This window comes from Pseudomyrmex gracilis, unplaced genomic scaffold (assembly GCF_002006095.1).
Source record: "Pseudomyrmex gracilis isolate BER0280 unplaced genomic scaffold, ASM200609v1 scaffold_12, whole genome shotgun sequence".
Taxonomy (NCBI): domain Eukaryota; kingdom Metazoa; phylum Arthropoda; class Insecta; order Hymenoptera; family Formicidae; genus Pseudomyrmex; species Pseudomyrmex gracilis.
Genome location: NW_018020596.1, coordinates 1,314,483 through 1,340,558, shown reverse-complemented (window position 1 = coordinate 1,340,558; position 26,076 = coordinate 1,314,483). Strand labels below are relative to the sequence as shown.

The 26,076-nt window shown below is 43.3% G+C and overlaps 1 protein-coding gene across 10 annotated transcripts in view; it reads right to left on the bottom strand.

Annotated features, from left to right (window-relative positions):
* LOC109863670 (histone deacetylase 4) overlaps positions 1–26,076 on the bottom strand; it is a 70,316-nt gene that overhangs the window by 38,945 nt on the left and 5,295 nt on the right. For 2 of the 10 annotated variants that reach the window (XM_020444079.1, XM_020444080.1), the window contains exon 1: positions 7,668–7,994. The exons of 6 other annotated variants lie outside the window; for them this stretch is intronic. The gene's annotated coding sequence lies outside the window, so the exon portion shown is untranslated. Of the gene's footprint in view, positions 1–7,667; positions 7,996–26,076 lie in introns of those variants that run through there. 2 more of the 10 variants (XM_020444072.1, XM_020444083.1) reach the window with 2 other exon arrangements.

Sequence of the window (26,076 nt, the reverse complement as noted above, 5' to 3'; positions counted from 1 at the left end):
GCCTCCACCAACTCGGTGGCTTCTCTTTGTAGAGATGGAGAGAGAGAAAGAGAAAAAATGAAAAACAGTTATAATATCATGTCGAAGAGAATGATTAAGACGCGTTGGTAACTTCTATGTCACACCGCGGACAGAAAAGGTTATAAATGTCTATATAAACTCGCCGGGAAATAAAATCACTTCGCGAGAAAATAACAGTACGAAAAAAAAAAAATTATTTTAAAAATGATAAAAACTAAATTATTTCGAGAAGAATAACAACAAACGGAAATTCGAAGATACATATATATTTATGCATAATAAAGGAATTGGGTGATAATAAAATTCCAAAGATAACGAAAACGAATCTCTTCTTTGTCAATAATTGATTAATTTGCGGTGATCAAACGCGCAAAAACTGACAGATGTGTGCGTGTGTGTGTACGTGTGCGTGTGTATGCAAGAAACTCGAAGATATGTTTTATAAATGTCTATTTTTGTGAGTCAAACTAACCGATGAAATTTGCAAAGCAACATAAAATAGATAAGAAACGACGTATTGTCGCGTAGTTTGAACGCTATTTAAACAGAGCTTGATCTATGTGTCGAACGATTTTGAATGTATTGTGACCATCGTCTAGCTTAGTCTAGTTGCTACGCGTAGATTCTAGAACTTTCCATGTTTATTTTAAGTATCATAAAAACTGACGGTTAGCAATAAAACCGTGACGCACCATCGACCCTTCGAAATACCTTACCATTATAAGGCAATCTTTCGACACAGGAAAAATGATTGTCCTAGCACACAGCCGAATCTAGAACATTCTAGATTATTCTCGAACCTTCGAGAATGCTCTAGAATATTACCAAATAAGGAAAACTCCAGAACTTTCCTTGGCCGAACTCAGGCCCTATAAAAAGCGCGCCCTCGAACCGAGGCGGGCAGTCAGTCAGTCAGAATCAAGCAGTCAGTTACAGTCAATCATTTATCGTCACGTAGTTATTAGTAGCGAACTGTGTATTGTAATCATAGTCGCGCAGTTATTTCAAACAATTATTGTAACATCGTCACGAGAAAACTGTACGAAATAAAACTAAATAAACAATTTTTATATTAATCAGTGTGACGATTCTTACAGGATTAACGACGCAGAACGATGAATATTGTCGAGTTAGATTAGCCTCCTTTTCTCTTTTTATTTCTCACATGAGTTTCGCACAGAAGACGTATTTAAGTTGCGAAATTGTCGTCAAACTCTGTGTGTGTGTGTTTAGGGAAAGTTCCAGAAGGTCGATAATAAAAAAAATGAGGTAAACATACTTTTTCTCTTACGCAGCAAAATCGTAGAGAGAGAGAAAAAAATATGCGGCGATCAAAGTGCAAGATCGATACAATTCCCCGACAATTCGAGAATTCTACCGATATCAAAGAGAAAAACAAACGCAACGACGGGAATTCCATGAGAAACGTGGCATGTGATGCGGAAAGACTGCTGTGTAGAGACGTTTGCGCACACGTGGAGTTTGTGCGATATATATTTCTCGAAGTGACCGAAGAAAGTACATAGAAGGAAAGTTATACGCGTATATCTAGTTCGCGACGCGTGCACATGTACGCGCGTACACACAACGTAAACATGTCTCACACATATGTACACATATACAAGACACGTTTAAAATTCGTCAATTTACCTATTCGTATATATATATATATATATATATATATATTGTACCGAATTTTCTTTTAAATTAATTTTCTTCGCTTCGCGAAACGCGCACACCGTCGTCTCTCGTCGCAAAAATTCTCCCTCGAACTACAATCTGCCAATTTCCAAGACAATTACGTAACACAATCCTGCGGAGCAATAAATCTTGCAAAAAAGATTTCTATGTGTGTAAGCGACACCAGTGTACAATCTCGCGTTTTAGCAACACTACCTTAGGTACATTCCTTTATTGCGTTTTACCCGCAGAAAGATAGCAGATACTCTGACACAGAGTCCGAGAGTGGTATACAACGCGGAATTAGTCACCGCGGGTTTTTTTTTTTTTTTTTGCGCGCGCGCGCCCGGAAATAACGCACAACGCGTCCATTGGATTGAACACTGGCGTTTTATCTCGATTGGTGGTGCGGATCGAAAGTGCCACACACGGCGATCGCGTTGCCGATTCGCCATCGATCAAAAGTCGAGTCTCTAAACCGGTGTGTCAGCGCGCAATCGGATATCGCAAGCACATTCGACACGGTGCCCCGTCGGACATATCTCCGTTCGATTTCTTTCGCGCGGTATCCACGTTCGCGCGCGACGGGCGAAACTCGCGGTCCCATTTGTCTCTCTTCTCTTTTCTTTTTCCTCTCCCCATACCCCTCGTCCCGCGCGTGTGTGTGTGTGTGTGTGTGTGTATGTGTTCTCATCTCGAAAAAGCGGCTACTTACCTACCTACCTACCGGGAGTCTATTTCTCTCGTTGAGTAGGCGCCAAGAATCTAAATTCGACGTCGCGCCACGCCTCCGCGACTTTTCACGTGCTGCAATACGACGACGCGTATTATATGCACATAAAGGCGCACACGGAAATATGTTCAACGTCGCGCGATTCAACCGGCAAGTCGGTCGCCATTGTGAGATAGGTAAATCACGCGTTTTATTATAACATCTCCCTCGTGCGCGCGCGAGATCAAGACGATCATGTGCCTGTATGTGTGTATGTGTGTTAAACTGACAAACTTGTTCAAGAATTTATCGCAAAATGTTATTACTGTGTATACGATCGAGTAATCTCTTTTTTTTGACAACCGTAACGGCACGACGTCAAAACTGACACGCGATATGCAACATAAATAAAAGAATGTAACACACAACAACTGTGTTTGGGATATTGACGAAAACACACCTAATTGATCGAGCGACCCGCACATCGAGCTTTTGATGTAGAATATGTTTCTTTGTCCGTACGTTGGTTTTTTTTTTTTTTTACGCACATTTTCTGCCGAATTAAACTCCGGTCAACAGGCTTTTTCGCGCCAGGTGCGCGATCGGGCGAGAGAAAGGTGAGGAAAAAAATCAACGAAGCCGAAAAAAAAAAAAAAAAAAAAGAACCCTCGATCCAAACGCGAACTCCCACGCTTTCCTCGCCCTCGCGCGCGCACGCAACGCTATTTTTGAAGGTTTGCGCGAAATTTGCCGCCGTTTTGCACGCTTTATCGCCACTTTCGCGTCTAATAATAACGCTCTTCAATCGCGCGCGTCCTTTGTGCGTGCGAACATTGCGCGCACGGTGTTATTCGCGCGGCGATGAAACGATTTTCGTAAACCGCGTTATAAGAGAGAGAGCGGGAAGTCAATCTTTGTAGACACACCACAGCATCTCATCGTGCATCCAATGCGACACCGACACTTTTGAATTCTTCAAAAGGAAATCGAAGTATGTAAATACGTGGATATATATGCGCGGAATATCAAATTTGCACGGTAAGTCCACGACGACGACGACGACGACGATAGAAATTCCGGCATACATTTCCGGACGGCATTTAAATCAATTTTCTGTTGACGATGGAAAATTTTGCGATCGTATCTGTTTCGAGAGAGCCAAGTGGTCGTTGACTTCTTTCCGCGTCGCGGAGAAGATAATTAAGTAAAAATCTATTCGAGTACGGTTCTCTCCTTCGCGCGAGAGTCGAGAAGATTTATATATATATATATATATCTTCTTCTTTTTCTCTCTCTAGCTTGTAAATTTCTTAAATACTTCAAACGACTGTCTCTGACTAACCACTTTCAGATGAAAACGATATTAGAAAATGTGGTTACCGAATTAAATTACGCGATTATATATCTCGGTGCAGCGTGTTTGGTGTATTAAACTTCTCGCGAAGAGTACAAGAGAGAGTTTTCGTGAGAGAAGGAGAAAAATAAAAAGATAATTAAAAGGACCCGAGTCGAAAAATTTCGTCGGGTTTTTTTAATCGTCAAGTTCAGCAATCGGACGAGATGATCGTTCGGAGATTACAACAGTTACGAGAACGGCTCGCTTAACATATATATGTAGGTCGGGGAGAACGAACTTGCCGCGATCCATCGTTTCGCGAAGGAAACCGCCGTGTGTATTTTACGAGGGGAAAGTTTCTTTACATCGTGTCTCTCTCTCTCTCTCTCTCTCTTTCTCTCTTTTTCTCCCGTGTTACGTGTGTGTACGTGTGCACGACACGCAGGTTGTTCACGACTATATGTGCGCGCGGCGAAGAACGCGCGATGGCGGCTTCGGAAGTAAGGTTCTTTAGCTTCCACGTCGCAAATGCCGCGATGAATCGATGGCGGTATGCGCGAAGAAAAGGCAAGGGGAATCGAGGGAGCAAAGCCACAACACTTCGACACAACGGAGAGACGCGGGAACGCGCGCGACGGCACGACCTACGTGGAATTTTAATTCTCTCGCGTTAAACCTGACGGAATATAACCGTGTAAATAGAAGCGTTCTGTAGCACACGCGAGCAGAGAGATGTTTTGTTCAGAAAAAAAAAAAAAAAATCATTTTTCTCACTGAACAAAAAACATCTTCGAAAGGATACATATATTACGCGCGCGCGCGCGCGCGCGTGCGTGTGTTAAGATTAATATTGTTTTTCTCCGATCTGTGAGAACTTCTGCGCGAAGATGTATTCTCGTTTTATTGACGCTGTTTAATTCCGCTCTCTCGTGTTTATTATCGTCTGCGAAAAAAGATCTGTGTGCTGTGGTCGTAGATATTTCAATATCGAACTCTCCCAACGATAAACGCGCGCGTATTAAAAATCCGCTATTGCGATTGCTTTTAAACAACACGTATGCACGTGTTGTTTAAAAGCAATCGCAATAGCGGATTTTTGAAACCGATACGAACATTGTTTGCACATAACTTCATTCAACGTGAATTGAAAATATTTACAAATTAAATTAATTAAAGTTTTTGTTAATTTTGTATAAATTTTATGAGGAAATTATGAACGGGATCATTTCGATCGCTTTAATTTTTTTTTTCTTTTTTTTCTTTTTTTTTTTTAGTTTTAACACGTCAAAGTCACGTTAATTGAAAATGTTTTATTTATTTGCGTGTATAAATATGCGCGTTACGTCATTGCACGTATAACGAAACAGGTTACTCCGTTACATAAGACATTATTTATACATTTTCGGTCAGATAAGGTTGTTGTTATAAGTTATCGAGATATTTAATCGGTTCTAACTCTCGAACGCAAATGTCAGACGAGTCGCGTTCGCCGAGAGAGGCGTGCGAAATGACTTTTACACGTGGCGAAATAAACTTTATTCAATTTCGCGCGAGATTGAACTATGTATTCGCGATTCAACAAACGTAATCGTTGTTATAATGCGTGCGGTATCCCCCAACCCGTGTGTGTAAATCTTTCTTGATGCGCTCGCGGCCGCATCGTTTTCGTTCGTTGACCGCTCGTCGACGCGGCGTTTCCTCTGCACGGTCGGGGAAGAGGATCGATGGATCGAACGGTGTTCGATCGCGTCGGGCACAGACGACGACGCGAACCCATAAGCCGACTCTTCATTCATCGCGCGAATGAAAATGCAATCCCTTACATGTTCAATCGTGTGTCGTCACCGACTGGCATATTAAATCGCCATGCCTTTATTCCCTTTCAACCGTCTCGCTCTTTCTGAACATATTTTTTTTTTTTTTTTTATCGTGTATTAAGCGCGCAATAGAAATTTATCTTTTAAATTATCTCGTCGAATTCTTTTTGTGCGACGAGAGAACACGAACACTCCATCAGCTTGAAATCCCCGTTTCTTAATTTCCTCATGAGATCACAATTTTATCTCGCTAATAAAAAAAATATTTTTAAAGACGTAGACACGCCTTCGATTATAAGCGACCATATTAAAGATTTTTTGTCTGCCGACTGGACGACAGGGTATAAATAAACGATCCGAGATCTCGGAAATTTGAAATTATAACAAGTTTAATCAGCAATTAAACCGAACGTGGATCTGACGTTCTCGGTATAAGTTCAAAGTACTCGCGAGGCAAGCTGGTGTTCCGTTCGCTTCCGACGTGCTCCTGACGAAGACGTATGTATCGCACGGTGAAGAACGGCCGACGTGTCGCAGAGAGTCGTTACTTTCGGGCAAACATCTCTCTTGTCCGCGACGGATTCATGTGTCTTAGTCCGTGATGTCTCAATAATCAATCGACGTGCGACACACCAGGCCGTTTTTCACCAATTCAAACTTATTTGAGAGCTTTGAGAACGTTCGAAAAATCGCGAGGAAGAAAATAAAGAATTATATCGAAAATGTGATTTGAACTTTCTCGAACGAACATAAAATCAAAATTGCGCAAATAGAAAATTCATCACGTCACTGACAGAACACACTGCGCGTGACGTGAATAATTTTTTAAAAGACACGCGCAAAATCACAAAAAAGTTACGACAGGTAGAAAATTCGCACATTTATTACCGGGAATGGAAACGCGTGCAATCGGTGCTCAACTTGTTGTGAAATCGATTCGGATCGCGAAGGATTAAAAGACAAGCTGTCTTTAACAATCGACGATCGCGATATACCCTAGGCGACGACGCGCGAGAGTGAGTAAGCGCGATTGCCACCAAACGTGGGCGTCACACACAACAGGTGTTTCCAGCGCGTTTGGAGCGTTTTTTCACTGTCCTGCTCTCCCAACACACACGGAGAAAACGGAGTGAGAAAACGCACACCTAACTTCACATACTCCAATTTTTCTTATCCCATCCAACTCTCTCGCGATCGCGTATTTACCACACAATTTGCGTCGTGAGCGGCGATTGTTGATGTTTTTCTGACACGCCGACCTCGATGCACGCGCAGCGATAAACTGACAATTGTCGGATTTTTGTGTCACGTTGAGGCGGAACGTGATCTTTTCCACATGTCAAACAATTATCATCATCAAGTTCAGGTTTAATCAGAGAAGAACTTTGCACTTCGCAAAAATGCCTTTGTTGACATTCGGGATCGCGTCAATATTTCGTTTTCGACCGGGAGAGGATATCGCGGAACACAAACGCGTGTAAAAACATCCGGGACAATGGTAAACAACGCCATGCAGTCTGTTTTCGACGATGGGGATCATTAATATTCAGCGTTATAAATTGCGATAAACGCGTGACACGTTTTTATCGGGTAGAGAGAAAGACGAAGAAGAAAAGAACGAGGTCTTTCGCTCTGTACATATTACGTGCTAGTATTCCGTCTTTGCTCGCGCGAACACACAGTGTGGTGTACGTATATACTTTAAAACCGCACACTCTCTCTCTCTCTCTTTCTATCTCTATCTATCTCTATCTTGCTCTCTTTGTCGTCGGTACTGTATTTATCGCGCAAAAGATATTCGCGTTCTCGCCGCGCGAGAGAGAGATGCGGGAGCGACGTGAAAAATGCAGATTGCGTGGCGCGCCATATCGCGTAAACACGGGAGAGCAAGGAACGCGCGCCGAGAGGAGGAACGCGCCGCGACGGGACGTTCTTCGAGACGACGACGTCCCGCGCGACCCCGCTTTGCTTGCTCGCAACACATCGTTCTCCGCGAAATCACAGAAATATGGCGGCTGCTGACCGCCGCGCGCGCGTTCTCAAACGATCGTGCGCGCGCAAAAAAAAAAAATTCCAAATCCGATAGAGTTTCTCCACTTACCTCCGCAGCAACACCGTTCTACGCCCCCACTATGGTATAATTTCCAGTACGAGTGAGAGAAAGAGCGACAATGAGAAACGGACGAGGTCCGACAACTCGAAAAATCTACACCACCGGCTCGCGCTCGTTCCAGCGTTTTCGTTCTCTCTCTCGCTCACCGTCTCCGCTTTCCTCTTCGGAGTGCGTGTAAACTTTCCACACGTCTGGTCTCACAACATACGGTCGATCGCACCAACAACGACGTTGGGAACTGTCATCGGCCGCGGCGGCGACACCACGACACGACGATCAACTGTGACGGCACATCGGGACAGACGCAGTACGCGCGAGAGCGTGTGCGCGCTGCAGCACCGTCGGCTGCACCGACGTCGCGCTGCTGCTGTATCCGGGGGAGATGCGACGGCGACGACGACGACGAGGACGACGACTGGGTAGCAAGCGGGACGAAGATCGCGTCGACGGGCGCGCGCGCGCAACGGACCAAATAATGTAATGAGGAACGGACACGTACCACGCAGTAAATACGACAAAACTGGAGGGAACTGCATCGCAGATCGCGAGCCGCCGCCACTTGCCGCGTCGAGCGCCTCGTCCCCCACCACTCCCCGCCGCGGCGACGTTCGCGCCGCCGCACGGCCGTCATGGTAGATCGTGATTATTTATAGAGATCCCGGCATTGTGTGTTCACGCGCGTCCTCTCTCGTCAGGAGCGTGTTGCGAATTCCCGCGCCCACGTTTCTCGCGCTCGTGCAATTGCGCAAATTTTTGTATTGTGAAATAAATTTTGCATCTTGGTCAGGTTGGTAGAAAAAAATTCGAGAGGCAAATCCGTTTATATTTTCGTGTTAAGACTACTTTTATATAAACTTCTGTCAAATATTTTACATACTAGTTTCAAAGATACGATAATATAATTCGAATGTTTACAATATTTTTATGCAACAGTAAATTTTTTTTTATGTGTTGACAATTACAAACGCGGTTATTGCGCAAATTATCTTGCACGTACACATGCATATCACAACATGCGTGATATGCACGTGCGATTGAAGATGCGTAGGCGGTTTGAGTTCGCGCGTCATTCTATTCAACTGTTTCCTCGTCGTAAATAGATAGGCCCGATATTAATCACCGGGGAGCACACCTAGGTGCTCGCTTTTATTACGGGCGTGAAAAATCGATATTTTTCTTGCGGTTTGATATTTATATCTCGATCGCGCACAGGTATATATCTTTCCCGGTTACGTCTACCGTCACGAAAGACGTAATATGTTCGCCACCATGATACTTAATCACATTTACCGCTACTGTGTGCAGGCAGCTAACTCTAAAATGTCTTTCTCTTTAATTCCTCGAACGCTATCGCGCGCATTGAAAATCTCCTCACGGCGAATATCGATGAAACAATATAAAGCACGTATCGAAATATCGGACTGAAATCTCACAGAAAATTTCTCGCACGTAGAGATTATTTGACTTCACAAAATTCTATACGAGCAAAAATTGCATGTCTTTCAAAGAAGTATTTCAATACGCAAGAAACTCGAGTTATTGTATTCTCGATATTTTGTTCCCATGCAAATCTCTTTTAACAAACGTAAATTATATATTGTGACTATATTTTGACTAGTGCTACTTAAAATTAAAAAAGTTTGAAATAACATTACCTCTTTCTCTCTTTTTTTCTCCATTTCTAGGGATAAGAAGCTTTATCAAATTATATTATATCGAATTATATACAACTCTCTCTCTCTTTCTTTCCTTCTCTATTATGATTCATCAAGACATATATAAGACTTAGTCAGCGAGAAACTGAATTGGTGAATTACATAGAAAACACAAGTTTCAAATGTACAATAATTCCAACGGATTAAAAATGCATTGCTTTGTGCTGCGGAAGTTTGTGGGTTGCTCGCGCGTGGACTGCTGCTCCCGGAAACTCTCTTATCGCCGACCCTTTTTTTTTTTTTTTTTTTTTTTTTTCCAGCTTTGATTCGCCGAAAAACGTACAACAACAATCAGCGTTCGCGTCGCCTGGCGTTAATGACACTGCACGGATTACGTCTATCGAGTGATATACGATCGCGATATAGAGGGGTGAGAAAAATAGCGAACTCATTCACTTGAGGCGCGGCTCGTCAGCTCGATATTATATAAATAAAATGTTTTGCATTAGAGAGATTTTGCTATTATACGTGTCAAGCGCGCGAGAAAAAAGCGTTTGTCAATGTCAACAGTTAATATAATAATTAACATAAAAAATTTGCACGACTATGGATACAGTCGAACTGTTTACGAAAACTAAAAAAAAAAAACAAGTGAGAACCGTTATTCCCCCGTTTAGAAAGTCAAATTTATCAGTAAAAAAACATACGACGCGCAAATATTTCCTGGGAATGTTTTACGAATAAATGACACGTGTCGAGTTTAAAAGTCTATTATGCTTTTGAAAATAATACACAATACGCAAACAAAGAGAGTAGATATATCCGAAGTTTGAATTTCAAACAAATTTTTGCATTTTTTTTCTGAAAAGAAGCCATTGTCACACTTTTGTGAATTCGTTCCATTTTGAATATTCTATTTTTTTTCTGCTCAATACTTCCCACAATAAAAGCATTACGCGTTTAAAAGACACGTCTTGTCAGCGATATATTTCTCTACTTCCCTTCGTGAGCTCTCTTCGGAAAATTGCCGCGATACACGCTCAATTTGACGAATATAACGAACGATTTCGTTACTGTGAAATATACAGAAAAAAAAAACTCGCCCCCCTCGGAACATTCCGACGTGCGCGCATTAATCACGCATCCCCCGAGCGCGTATCTGACGAATACATTTTCTTTGTAGATCTAATTCGATCAACGGTGGAATTTTTTTTCTCAATCGTCAGTTAAAAAAAAAAAAAAAGAAGAACCATCTTCCAATCACGTGCCGTTTTCTAAAAATAGTGAGCAAGGTCGTACCAAACGAGTTTTCCCTACCACCGAGACTCTCTCTCTCTTTCTCTCTCTCTCTCTCTCTCTCGCCCGCCCTAAACTCTATCGACCCATTGAGCTGGATACCGTCAACCACATCAGCCGGATGTGTAACGTGGTACGACACGTGTCATAAATATTATAATTGTCGCGTTATCATTGCAAAGAGAGTCCGCAATTGAAAAATTACGAATTCGATTTATCTCCGGTGAGGCAATAATTTTTTTGAAAACACGTTAGTGTATAAAATTTTTTTTCTCTTCTCTATCTCTCAATTTCAATATTTTTACACTCGCGCATCTGAGGACGTTACTCGAACTACAATTTAAAATCTAAACGGGTCAAAATAAACATTTCTCTCAATCGATATTGCGAAAAACAAAAACAATTCTTTTTCTCCGCGGAGAAAAGAAAAACATTTCCAGGAAGGAACGTTCGTCACTAATGTGTTTACAAGGATATTTATCGAAAATAAAATTTCACCGCGGCATAACGTACGATAGAGTACAATATGTAGCAATGTATTTTTATACTTTATATAAAAGGTGGTGCAGCAAGTCGAGCGGGTCTAATACATTCAGAGCCTCTCGGTCGCTTCGGGACTATTTATAGGGAATCGCTCGATATGATGTACCGACTTTATTTTTAGCCGCTTACCTAGCCTCAGCCCTTTCACCCCTTCGGCACGACTCCCTCGTCAGCCGGGCGTGCGAAAAAAAATTGCACTTACCTAAAAAAAAAAATAAAAAAAAAACGAAAAAGTAATCTTTTTAAACCGGGCGCAGAAGAAACGGTATACATATATACAGGTGTATATCCAGTTTAAACAGTATATATATATATTACTCGATATATATCCAAGTAAGTCTGCGTATATATTACCAGAGATCGGCTAACCTTTACTGGAACACGAGAAGTGAATTCTGGAAAATATAAAGCCGGATATTTTTCCGCTACATCGAACATTGCAAACCGTTAAAAAATTTAAACAATTTCCACAAACATCTGTAAGCATTCCCAGAGACAGACAAAGCTGATTTTTTTTATATGCAAAAACAAGGGGAAAAGAAAATGTAAAGTTAATTCACATGAGTTAACACACTGTTGATACAAATGTCGAATATAAAAATATTCTGAATAAACGTTCCTTATTTGTATAGAAAGTAACGAATGTACGTACACAAATGTATATAAACACAGACGTATTGTAATTTCTATGAAAATCACTTCGTCTATCGAAGAGATCTGTGTTTTTTTGCTGACAGTTGGTCTATAAATAGTTGTTTTATCCTCTCACATAAGACCGATATAACACCGCTAAAATTATACCCGTTTCACTTCCTTATTTACATATGCGCATGTGTGCGTACGTGTGTTTTCCGCGGCTACTAAATGGTATAATCTTTGACCGTGTGAGAATCGGCGAGACCCCGGTAAACTCGCGGCTGGAAAGCCAGAGAGCCCGAGAAGGATCGTATCGAGCTATCTCGATCTCAGCATGAGGCCGCCCGGAGCGTATAAATACGCGTCTTTAAAAAGCCGACCGTTCCGCTTTTAAAAAACCGCACATATATATATATATCTCTTTTTCGTCGTTGCGTTGGGGAAATGCGGAGCGTTTGTTTCTACAAAGTATCGCTCTATTTCGCAGGATAAAAAACCATACCTTAAATTAGCGCAAAATTACATCAACGCTTGTTGTAAACACGTCCAACAAAAAATCCACAGTTTGTAATTTGTGTAATTACTTTTTTTTATTATTTACTTTTTATCATTCTAAATAAAGATTCCGCGCGTTATTTCACTTCATTCGGGAATTTAATTACACGCATAAAAAGCGATGTAACGTAAGCGAAACTTGTATTTTTTTTTTACCGGTTGAAATCGCGTTACCTCGCGAGAAGTGTGTGTGTGTGTGTGTGTGTGTTCGTGTGTTTGAAATAAAACTTCCGCGCCGACTACATTACGTAATCTCCATTTTTCATTCGTCAGTGACATCGCGTCCGGAAAGAATCTCTTTCCAGAAGTAGCAAATTTGATTATTACGATAGTATAACGGGATGAAGAAATAGCATATTGCGTCGAGAAGCACACGTTCGTAGAGCTCGCCTTGCAGAGAGAGAGAGAGAGAGCGAGAGCGAGAGAAAGAGAGAGAGAGAGAGAGAGAGAGAGAGAGGCGGTTACTCTCCCGCTGTAGTACAGAACGCGCGAACATATGTGTGGACTAGTACAAAAATAGTGACCGGTTCGTTCGAAAATACCAAGCGCTAAAAATACAGACAAAAATAAACGTCCACACGTGTAAAAACACGCATTAATATTCGCTGCCCGTCCCGACGGGTCGACGTTTCCATACTACTCGTACGGTATACGTGTGTGAAAGAGGCACGCAAAAGAGAGAAAGAGTGACTGCGGCGGGACAAAGATATGTGGGGTACGTAAGTTCAATGAAGAGAGGACAGAGAGAAGAGGGGGAGAGAGTGTAAAAATCTAACGGCGATGAACAAAGCGCGCGCGAAGAAGTATGGAAGGATGAAGAAGAAGCGTGAGAAGAGACGAGGAAAGGCGGCGAAGTGCAGCCGCCACCGCCGCCGCCGCCGCCGCGCGCGAGAGAGAGTCTTGCCCCGGAGAATCTTTAAACAAACCTTCTTTCATCGCGCCGTTACCCACGGTGTGTCTTGAACCACAAAAATAGGAATCCATGTCCCAAATTCTCTGAATCGTCTCCGCGGATTGTTCGGAAAAAAATTAGTTGATAAAAAAGAAAACTAACATTCTCTGAAAGAAAAAAAATACACATACACTGGAAGATTTAATTATAGCAAGATAAGCGATATTACGATCCGGAGCGTTGCGTTAGCTTTTATTAGCCTACGGACCTAAAAGGTGCTTGGAGGTCCATATTTGGATGTTCGTTCTTTTCTCACGTTGCGCGCGTTTTTATCTGTTTGTTTAATCTCTTCTCACAGCGAAAAGAAAAGACGACGCGAGCTTAATTTACGCGTTTTATGTTTAAATGTTTAGAAAAAAGTTATGTTCAAAAACGCTACTTTGTTTTTTTCTCGCAACAAAGAGATTGCTACTTTTGTTTATATATATATATATATATATATACATACATATATTTCGAGATTCGGGTTTTATGGACGCTCGTATCGTTTATCACGATGATTCTTGGCAGCGGAACCGCACACCGCGTTGTGCAAACACGAGACCCGAACCTGACAGAAAAATCACCGAGCGAGAGAGCGGCCTGGCGCCACCATGACAGCACAAGGCGGTGCCCGACGCCGTTTTCTGACTCACGAGAAACACGACGAAAAAGACAGCACAATGCGACAAGAAGGGTGGCCCGTCTCCGCACGTCTCTTTCTCTCTATCTATCTATCTCTTTCGCGCGCGCGATCGTGATGTTGCCAGGGGAAACCCCTGATACTCCGCGAGCTCGTGACCCATAACGCGTGTGCGAAGTAATGGTGGAAATTGCGTTTACTTTCCCCCTCCCTACATTCGATTTTTTCAATATCCTGAATTTCGTTACGTAGAGTTGCCCCAAACCACTTTCCTTTCGAGAGAAAAACTTTTCTCGCGCGCATCTTCCTCTGATCTTTTTCTTTTTTTCTTTTTTTACACAAGCTTAGAAAAACCAACACCTGTTTCAGATCAGTACATCTTTAAAAAAAAAACGATATACTCGTTTCATCATTAAATTCAATAAGTTCGAAAGAAACATATATACCTCTCTCAAAACAATTAATTTGATTCCCTCAAGTAAATTGTGTCTTTTCGTATTGTAAACAAATTAACTTACTCGATGTGCAATGGCGAAAGAGAATCTTGTTCCCCGAGAGAATTAGCCTTTATACTTTAGGTGGCGGAATTACGCGACAGATATACCAATCTTCGTTTGGCCTCTCCCGCAGTCGGCGGGATCTGTCCGTTTTCTCGCCGCGCCGGCGGCGGCGGCGGCGGCGGCGGCAGCGGCGGCAGCGGCGGGTGTCAGCGCCGCCGTCATCGTCGTCATCGTAGTCATCGTCGTAAGTTAACAGGTAGGGACGCACGCCGTCCCGCCGCGCGCTTGTGTTCCGCCATTCCCGCTCCGTTCGATCTACTCCGGGACCGAGGGTGTAGATACGGGCGGCGGGTAAGTGAGGAGAGCCTGGGCTATTTATAGTATCATAGGTCTTTCGTGGGAGGAATCGAGTGGGACGAGGCTGCGCGACAACCGGCGGCGGCGGCGGCGGCGGCCGCGGTGAGCGGAGAGAGAGAACGGAGAGATGGAAACGTGTCAGGGGTGGCATTCGCGGAGTCCAAGGGAGACGGCGGCAAGCAAGGAAGCCGTGAGAAAAAGAGAGAAGGCGAGGAAAGCGTGCGAGAGGACGAAAAGGAAAAGAGGCGACGGAGGAGGTGCCGAAGGTAAGGGTGAGAAAAGGAAAGGGAAAGAGAGAGAGAGAGAGAGAGACAGAAAAAGAGACGATAACGGCTATAAATAGAACCGGTACTCAACCCGTGGACTTTTCTACGGTGACCTTTACGCGAGAAGAAGGGGAAAGAGGGAAGAAGAGAAAGAGAAGCAACGTCGTCGGGCTTCCACGACGACGCTATTAGGCTAGGTTATTGGTTCGCCCTCGTTCTCTCTCGCTCCTCGTTCTCTCTATCTCCCTCCTGGGTTAGGCGCCACCGGCTGCGAATCTGGGTTATGTTTACTACCTCCCTTCCCGCCTTCCTGCGGGTAGTCAGCGCTCTGAGGGCCGCACACGCGACGGCGCCATCGCCGCTTTCCTCGTGTGTCGGAGAGAACGCCGCGAGAAAACGAGAGGCGATACGAGAGGAATGTGTCTTTTCCGAATATATATGCACACACGCGCGCGCGTATGACGCGTATGTATATGTTTCCAGATGTAAAAATAGCCGCTGGAATAAGGATGGACGCGAGGATTAGGACGCTCGTTCGGAGCTTCAGTCCAAGTTTATTATTTATTATTTCCGAAAACGCGTTATCCGAAAAATATAAATTATTCGTCGCTCGTCTGTCATCCTTTACCGAAGAAGAGCGTGATTTTCTCACGAATCATCATGTTAGGTCTAAAGTATATTGGTTTTTAATTTGTATAAATAATCTGTAATAATTATATTTAATACAATACTCTTTTAATACAATACTTCGCGAATAACGAGAGCGAATGCGAGAGGCGTCATCGAAAAAGAAACACCGACCGAACGAACTTTGATTACCGATCTTTCCGCCATGAGGAGGAAGATTGCTTTGATCAGTGGCCGGGAGCACCAAAGTAAATACACGATATAATATCGTCGAGATCAAAGCGGCCATTGCTGTTGACGAGAGCAAAAGTCTAATCAGAGTTATAAGTCGAAATTATTTATTATGAAAGCGCTTTGTGGTTTTCTCGCCGCCAACAATTCGATGTATCTCGCGATTTACATTTGTATCGTAGTTTTTTTTTCTTTTGATCAATTTTCTGACTTTGAAAAAAAAAAAAACATTTCATCTTCTTTTCAAAGTTCTTTCTTTCTTCAAAAATGTTTCGATTAAATTATCGTAAAAAGTTCTAACTAATTAACTGTGTAAATCTGTGGATTAAACTCGTCAAACTCTCAACGGGGGGGATGATATTTTCAGTTGAGAAAAAATTGCTGTGAGAGAAAACAAAAACTTAGATCGCGTAAATTCATTCTTTGTTGACGAAACGGAAATCGTCGTGCGCGACGATGACGGCTAAATTTGCGCCGAGCAACCTGTCAATCTTACGTCGTCGGTTGCGAAGTTATATGGTCAAGCATAATTCTGGGGAATATCGAGCGTGACCGCGAGTTTGTGCCAAACACGTTTTGCGAACCAACATTAGTCTCACATCTCCGGATGTGGATGCTCGATAGCATCGTTTCGTAGACTTTGTCGTAGAAAGTCTCTCTTGCGCGCGCGCGCGCGCGCTCTTGCTTGTGTCCACACTGTACACACAAATAGATTTGTATTAATAACCCGCACTTCGCGCGCTAAATGTAGCCATTCGATACTCAAACCGAGATAACGTCGTACGACGATCTTCACGTGAGAAAACTCGGGCAGAACTGCACTTTACGCGCTAAAAGTGAAGCGACGCAAATATAGATCGCGCGCGATTTTAGCGAAAACAGAGACATTCCGAAAAACAATCCGAGCCAATTGGGAAATACGCGGATGTGATGTATATTTTCTCAATTCTATTCAACAAATATAAATTAAAACTTTCTCTCTCTCTCTCTCTCTCTCTCTTTCTCTTTGCTTACGTATGTAATTTAAAAGTACAACTCGCGACTCCTAAAATTAATTTGTTTTGTTTGTGTTCCGATGAGAGGAAGTTTTAAATTTACTGAAAGCGGAACTTGATCGACTCGCTTTTATAAGATTTAGCGAGAGACAGTTTTCGCTGCGTTTATAAATCGCGAGTTGTTGCTACGCAGCGGGGGTGAGATGAAAAACGGGGGATGATGATGCTGTATTTTTCACCGGGGACGCGCGTACGAAGTACGTTTTACGATGAAGCGATGAAAAATGCAGCAAAGAGCAGCGCGCGGGATGAGTAATCGATGACAACATTGGTCGGTGCAGCAACGGCACAGACGAAAATAGAAACGTTCGTTGTGCGCGATCGATCGGCGGTGTTTTTCAGGCTTGCACTTCTGTCGCCGTGCGATTCGAATTTTCACGCGCGTCTAACAATATAACTTTTAATGTCACAAGCAGTTACGCTGGAATTAATTTTCTCACGGACACGTGTCACTTGCACGACACTTGTATAAAAGAGAGCTCAGCGCATGATTACGTAAACAGCTACAAAATATCATACATACACACTGATGACTTCTTCTAGTGTGGACCTGCTGCTCGACAATCGATTGCGAATTTATTCTCGCGTTCAATAATCCGCGAGCAAATAAATTTCAAGACGACGGAGAGAACGCGAATTATCCGAGATTATATCAACGAGATCGCGCGAACATTTGAAACTACTCTCCCTCTCGTGTGAGAGAAAAATTATTTAGTATTCAGAAAAGTTATTTCTCGAAATGAGATTCGCGCGACATTTTACGTGAGAGTTACTTTACGCGCGCCGAAACTTTTTCGGTGCGTTTCATCATCGGTCGTTACGACAAATCGGAAATTGCGCGATAATTTATTGGAAAAATATCGAGCTCTCGTGTTGCAACGCGTTCGATTTTATTGTCGAGGATGGTAATGTTTCGACGTATTTCTTCGTTTCTCGAAAAACGAAGCGGAATCAACGCGGTTTGTACATCGGGACGCACACACCGCACGCCCCACCCACACACGTGCACGGAGCGCGGCAGTCTGTAATAAAATTAGCGCGGGCACAATGCGAACCCGCCTTCGCTCGAGAAAATAGAATTGGCAGGCTACCAAAGCCGAGTCTTGAATAGATTTGAACTATATGGATCCTCTCTCCTTCTTCGCCTTCTCTCTCGCGCGCGCTCGCTCGTTTGGTCGTGTGTGTGTGTGTGTGTATCGCGTCTTCTCTTCTCTCGCGTCCATCTCCCGTGTATGCGGCCTTTGTGTGATGTAACATGTCCTCCTCCTCATCGCGTTATTGCACTCACGCGCCGAATTAATCGAATAAAAGCGAAATACTTCAATTCTCCTCTCGGCTCGTCGCCGAAACCGAACAAAGTGCGCGTCGATGCGCGAAGAGATAACAAATCTCTCGCGGAGATCCGATAACAATTCTATAGGACAAAAAAAAAAAAGCCTAGTGTTTAGTAACGTGTGACGAGAGAGAGATCGGGAAAATTCTCGAGTAATAAATTGAAAAACTGCAAACAAGAGAATCCGTGTTCGACACAAGGATATTTGTTATCGGGTGTATATTAGTTATCTTTATTTTTTATCTCGCAGAGAGCACAAAAATATAAATTGTTTTCCAACAAATGACGAAACATTGTTGCGCGATACGTGCGCGGACACGGGTGCGGCGATCGCGCTATAACAACAGCTCTCTGGAAATTCATGAATCGAATTGACGTGGAAACGCGAAAATGTGTGGCAAAGCGGCGCGCGCGGCACAGGCGCGGGCTATTCCGCGGTTAGGAATATCACCGTCGTCGTCGTCGGAGAACACAGCTCGCGGCGCGAAGCACGCGAGAGAGAGGCGAAAATAAATGGAGCCGACGAAAATAAACGCGCGGACGCTATTTTGTGTGCATCCCGACGGCCGCGCGTCGGTATATTAAAACAACCCCAACCCGTGTGCCGGGTCGATTGTGTGTGGATGCGATCCGCGCGCGTGGTATGCGGCATATAAATTCGCTATAATCCCCGAATGTACGTGCACGCCAGGAGCGCGCGCTCGTGTAACACACCGAGCGCCCAATGATGCTCCGAATATTCCAAGATTGCGACCCGGCCGAATATCCACGTCCGAGTGTAATCCGATGTCCGCGCGATATATCGCGCATACGCGATGCGATTTTGCTCGATGCGAATCGGTGGTTTTTTACCTTTTTTTTTTTATTTTCAAACGGTTTTTGCACCGGGAAAGGTGCAATCTATGTATGTCATTTACATGACACGTGTGACACGTGGATGCGTAAAGTTTTCTACTTACAAGAAGGATTTTGTTTTCTGATTAAATCGTTATCTTTCAATTTTGCATTAATTTTTACAGAAAAAACGCAATATTGATGAAAAACTTTTGCCACATTTTGTCTGTGAGTCGCTGCGAATTATTTTCGACTAAGCGACAGTTTGCATCTCTTCGGTAAGACACAAAGGCGATAGGGAGAGTGGAGAAACGACCTTATGGAATAAATCAAAGGTGGCTCACCGGGGAATACAACGAGCGCTCCATCGATTTTGCCAGCGGGATTGCTCCCGTTATTTTCTGCGCCACCGAGTGAGAGAGAATTTTCTACGTTTTCTATTACGCGACCGCGCCGGGAAGGACTCGTGTGCCGACCCAGTTTTCAAAGAAAACTTACTTCTTCCATAAACGATCGTGCGAGAGAGAGAGAGAGAGAGAGCCAAGCGTGTTTTTATATCGACGGAAATTCACGACGCGACGAAAACAAGATGTGTGCGACGCGCGAAAAGAAGATACGCGTCGCACAATAAAGTTCTACACAAAAATATCAACGAGCGAAAAAACGCGTTAGAATTCGATGAAACAACACGCGTACGTAGAAAATGAGAAATCGATTATTTGATCGTTAAATTACGGTTTACGATTGATACATGTATATGTGCGCGCAAACACGTTGGAAAAACGAGGGTGTTATTGCGAATCAATTGTATGACAATTTCCGCGCGAGCTGTGTGTGTTTCCTCGAATCGAAGATTACTGCGCGCGCGGTCGCGCAGCAGAGACGGAAACACGTGCAGCAAAACATGTTCACGCAGTATGCATGTGCACCGACAGCCTCTAAATCGCGTGCGACGCGTGTATATGCGTTAATCCATCATCGAGAGACCTTGACCTTACCGCGTCATCCCGTGCGGGACGACGTCTTTTCGCGATCTAATCGTCGTATCGTACAAGTCCGCGAGCACGCTTAAAACCGACGAAATTCCATTTCGCTCGCGTTTGCACAACATTGCGGATGTTTTAGAAGAGGGCGTGAAAAATAAATGAAATTTTCGTCCCGGAGAGTTCCCTCCCCGGCTTCGAACGGGAGAGAGAATAATTACGCAAAAAAGAATTTCGAGGGGATAATTTTTTATTCGGCTGTGCTCTCTCGTCTCTCGCGCGCCTATCGATTTGATCGGGAAAGAGGATTAAGCGTGTTGCCACACACGCTGACCACGACTGATTAATTATATGTGTATATATATATATATATATATATATAGACGCCTATGCGCACATGTGCGTAGGAGCAAAAGCGATTGATTGCGCGCTACCAAATGAAAGTCAAACGGTATATCTCTCCCGGGTGTCCCGGGTGTCCCGAGAAGGAGGGAGAGGTGGAAATAACATTCAAGACTCAAGTGAAATTCTATTCCTCACCGCGGTCTGCCGCGCGATACACTTGCGCTATATTTGGCGCGGGCAATTGTTTATTAAAAAAAAAATAAAATAAAGCACGAAGACAGTTGCACACGCGTTCGCGTTGTTTTATTAATAGCCACTCGACCAGACTTCTGCCGATAATCAAGAGTATATAACCGTGTGGTAATAAAAAATAAAAAAAAAAAAAAAGGTTACCGTCGTGTTACGCGATTTAAAATAAACCGGCAGAGTTATTGAGTTATCCGATATAAGTTGCTTTTATTTCCAGACATTGGAGCGTGTAGTTAAATATACGTGGCGCAGTTAATATAAATATAACGGGATATTTCCTTTGACTAATTTAAAGTCGATATATATATATATATATATATATATATATGTATACATATGTGTGTGCGGATTTCATACGTACGTACAGAGACATTATTTAAAAAATTATATAAAAATATAACGCGCGTCGCGTTAAGGGCGCGTGACGTAAAAAGATCTCTTGTATAAAAATTTTTTCTCGCGGATCTCACCGAATGTATCTGCAACTTCTATGTATGTTACACGGTCGAATCAAAAGCTGCATTTGCGATACAATCGTATGTACGTTTATAAGAATGACTTCATGGTCAGATGTCGAGCTCCTAAGTGGATAAGAATCGAAAGTTTTCAATGCGGCTCCGCACACACATGCCTGTATGTTAATTTGTCCGCTACATTGTCACGTGACATACAGAATTTTACGAAGGTTTTGTCGTAGCGAAGAGATTCTAGCAAAAATAATTCTCTTTGCGTTCTAATTTTCTTTTCGAGCGTGGACTTTTCACGACGGTCAGGTCGGAATCGACGAGCGTGCCACGCATGGTTACGCTCGAATCTAGGTAAGTCAATGTTTCTTCGCGATCAATCCGCCCACGCGTTCGCCTCTCTGCGAACTTACGTGTGAGTGTGCAAATATGTAATGTACGTGCACACAACTAAGTACCGATGGTATATGTGTGTGTGTGTGTGTGTGTGTGTGTGTGTGTGTGTGTGTGTGTGTGTGTAAGAGAGGCGCGGGGAGGAAAAACTTTTCCACCTGTACATATTTCTGTACGTCCATGCGAGACACGAGCGCGCTGTGGCAGGACGACCCACCACCGGGGGTGGATGACGGGGCGGACAGAAGCGCGAAGATGGTGCGCGCGGTCGCGCGCGGTGAAGGGATGCGAGAGTGTTATATAAATAGAAGCGGTCAATGCTGCTATGGGAACACTACACACAGCTAGGCGACCGGGGGAGAGAAGGGAATCGGTCGTTACAGGGTTATGAGTGGCACACCTCACCCCCCCAATTAGTCCGCATTTAGCACGTACTTGAGCCCGTGAGAGTTGTGGAGGATATTTTTCCGTCGCGCGGCTTTGCGCGCGCGCGCAAGATTAATTAAATCTTCATTTTGTATAACGATGATACACACGAATTGATCGCAGAGAGATCCCGCAACACCCACACCCTCCTAACGCGCCGCAGAGTCTCCGTTCATCATTCGCGTGACTTGGCTAAGAATTTGTGAATAATGTTCTATTAATTAGTTACTACTTTTTACTTTTTTTTTTTTTTTTTGTTTTTCATTTTTCTTCGCGAGAACTCGAGTAGGAGGATTATAAATCTAATCCGTAAGAAAAATTGATTTCTCCCGTCGTGAAACACGTGCGCCCCGTGAGATTTTTTTCGCGCGTCAACTTTGCTGAACGCGCGCGTCCGCACTAATCCGCACAAATCGTTTCGCTGTGCGACAAACGCGCTCTTCTCTTTCCGCGCTCTCCTCTTTCGGAAACCCGATTAATAAAACCAGCACCGCGTTGCGTCACCTCGACGTAAAACGTCACTTTGTTATGTGTTTTCCTTTTCTCCTTTTCCCACTCTTCCGCTTCTTTCTCGTTTTCTTTCTCTTCTTTCGCTCGCCTTCGTGAAAGGTTCGTACTGCAACGGCGCAACGTCTGCATGAGCGCGAACACGTGAACGAGAGAGGGGCGCACGTTTGTTTCCTGCATGGACTACCTGTGCACGCGTTACACGTCGCTTGCATACGAGCACGCGCTTTTCCTAGGCGGCCAGCTGACTTTGTCTTGCCGTTCGATCGTTATAGCCGCGCTAAATATACGAGCTGCCAACACGCGCGAGGGACTCCAATAAGAACCGATAAATTGCACCATCGACATTGCGGCGGGTGCGTTACATACACACATATATATATATATATATGTACATGTAGAAGATCAACAAAATCGACAATGCGTTTCGCAAGCGAAACGGAAATCGAGAATCCGGCTTCGCTTTATTTAACCCTCCTCGTAGCGTCGCGGCGCAATGACGTATTCAACTATGTGGTATCGTAAGGGTTAAAGTAAAAGGGAAACCCTACGCTGTTCTTGTGGAGAATGTTCTCTGCGATCTTCAATACAATTCTATGGCTTTAAGACGAGAGAGAGAGAATTTCTCGGTAAAGTATTATTTGAAACGCTCGTTGAAGAGCATGTTGAAGAACAAATTAATAAAAAATTATTATACACATAATATATATATATATATATATATATATATATATATAAAAATTATTACTCTCATAATAATTAATTAGCAATCATAATTGTTTTATCAATGTTTTTCTTTAAATTGCAACGAGCGTCTCGAATATTCCTCTCGAAAAATTATATGTGCATATAAAACAGAATTATATTCTCTCTCGCGTGTATTCTCGAGAAGCTGCTTTGGACAAGAAGCAGCAGTGCTGCGAGAACGACTAACAAGATAATCCGAGATTGGAACGGAAGATCTCTCTCAACAATGCCGCGTTTTTTTAAAAGAAATACATGATCGTGCCTGCAAGTTCATCGTAAATTGCACGCGCATTTAGATACGACGCCAACAACAACGTGCTGAGAGTGTACTTGCACGCGCAGCTAGTAGAAAGACAGGTGGAAAATGACGAGAAGACGAAGGGAGTGGCATAAGATATCGTCTTCGGCTCGCGATATCGATCGACGCTCTATTCTGTCTCTATTATTAGACGAGTACCGGCACAAGGATCGTTATTATTATGCCGAATGTATTTGTAATCTATCTCTACTACCTCTATCTCTATCTCTCTCTCTCTCTCACGAATGATAGAATGACTGCGACGAATGAACGCGATACGAGCGCGACGAAGCCAGTTCTATTCCAGCTGTTCGAAAATTATGGCTCGTCTGTTGAGACGACGACGGCTTGAAATAATACAAGTATAGAGGCCTCTGCTCTGTTAGTCGCGTAACAAAGAAAACCGCGTGTGAGAGAGAAGGACACGAGCCGCGCGGCGGGGAAAAGGCGGCGAAACTCGATCGGCGAACTAATCATTGAAATCCCCCGACGATGAGGGATGTGTGTGTGTGTGTGTATGTGTGAACAAAATTAAAGCTCGCGAAGTCGCTCGACACTGCACCGCTTCAGCATGCGTTAAATAATGAATCGCGCTCGGTCTCGAGATGTCGCGATAATTTCGCCATCGTGTTCCCTTCATCCCGTCCGATATGAAAAATACTCTGTTATCGCGTTTTCGTCGCTTCTCTGTGTCGAACCGAATTAAATACCGATCGTCGGAAACAATTAGCCGGTGACGAGCCACAATTAATCGAACACGCTCGCAATCCCCGATTGTGCGATTTTTACGTTCCCCCTGTGCACGGTATGTGTGTGTATATATATATATATAATATATTAAATATTATATACATACTATATATATGTATATATATATATATATACACATACAATACACAATAATTTTCTTTCTTCACGTCGACACACGAAAATAAGTGGCGAGATAGCGACTGCTATGTAAATTATTCAATGATGTATATTGACCGCCGCGCCACACGGACGCTATTACTATCTATATCCTCCGGGGTGAGGAAGGGGCGAGGGGGAGGGAGGGGGTAAATAATGCAAATGGCACGGTTTCCAAACCGCATCTCTTTCCTTCCCTTCGCGTCGGTTTCACGTTTAAATCTTAAAAATAAACGATCACACACAGCCGTCGTGAAATAGCCCCGCGGTTGAAGATTCGGTTGGACATTGATTTTCAATCAGCCGCAATCGTCGTTTCTGAAAAGGAACGACTGTGACGGATTAATTATACATCGAGCCTGCCTAATTTCGGCGCGACAAATAAAACCGCAATGGAACACGAGAGAGAAGGAAATATACAGAGAGAGAGAGAGAGAGAGAGAGAGAGAGAGAGAGAGAAAAAAAGAAAGAGAGGGAGAGAGTATATGCACAAGAGTAATCCTTACGATAAATTTAATTTCCTCCCTTCTGGCTCAGTAATGTATTTCAACGCCGCCGTACATCCGCCGGCTTTTTCTACCGCGTGAATCTATAGAATGGAAGCTATTCTGTGATATATTGTGTATGTACGACGTGTGTGCGTTGCGGTTTTGCGCAGCACACATAATACTGTTTTTTTTTTCTCTGTCGTGATGCTTCGCGAAACGTTAAAATTTCAAGCTTTAATTGTCTTCGGTTATCTATGCTCGTGTAAAAATATAGATTTTCTTCTTTATTGTGTTAACAAATACTTTGCCGTCCGTAGTCTCATATATACGCTCGTAAATTCAAGAAGTACTTAACTGTTACCGGGGTCTTGTGTACGATCGTAACTATCCAATTGTACCGACTACGCAATTGATTATGCACCCTTTCCTAGCTCTTCCTACAATAATGTGTGTATTTATTTATGTAACGGATCATTAAGTATAAAAAACACATATTTGTCGCATCTTTCATACTTGATGACCCGTTATACGCGCGCACGCGACAAAAATTAAAATATTTTATCTTTAATTAAATAAATACTCAAAAATATTTAAATGAAAATTCGAATTGTCGCGATAAACGGGCGCGTGAATATCGCGAGGAAAATTCGGAATATATAGGTACGTGTGTAATACGATGCAAAGAGAGACGCGCACAGGAATGACGCTGCTGAGAAATAGCTTCAAGAACGTTAAGAGCGTTAACGCGCGGCAACCAGTCATAAAACGGCGGCAGCCTAAATCTATCCTCACAATAAATGCGCATGTATGTATGCGCGGAGAGAAACAGAAAGAGAGATATATATATATATATCTCTGGCGATTATTCGTGTCACAACAGGATGCGCTCTCGAATTGTACTTTTGCACACACGCATACATAACACACACAGGTACACGCGCGCACACTTGCGTACATTTAGTCGATGTAACCGCTCGCCAATACGCATGCATAATGCCAAGCATAACCGAGTAGTTTATTTATACCGCGGCGCGGAAATACAGTCGGCTTGTGCCTTTATTATAAAATGTCGTTATGTAATAACGTTGTGTAACGTAATTGCACGATAATACGACGCGAGCGCATCCAT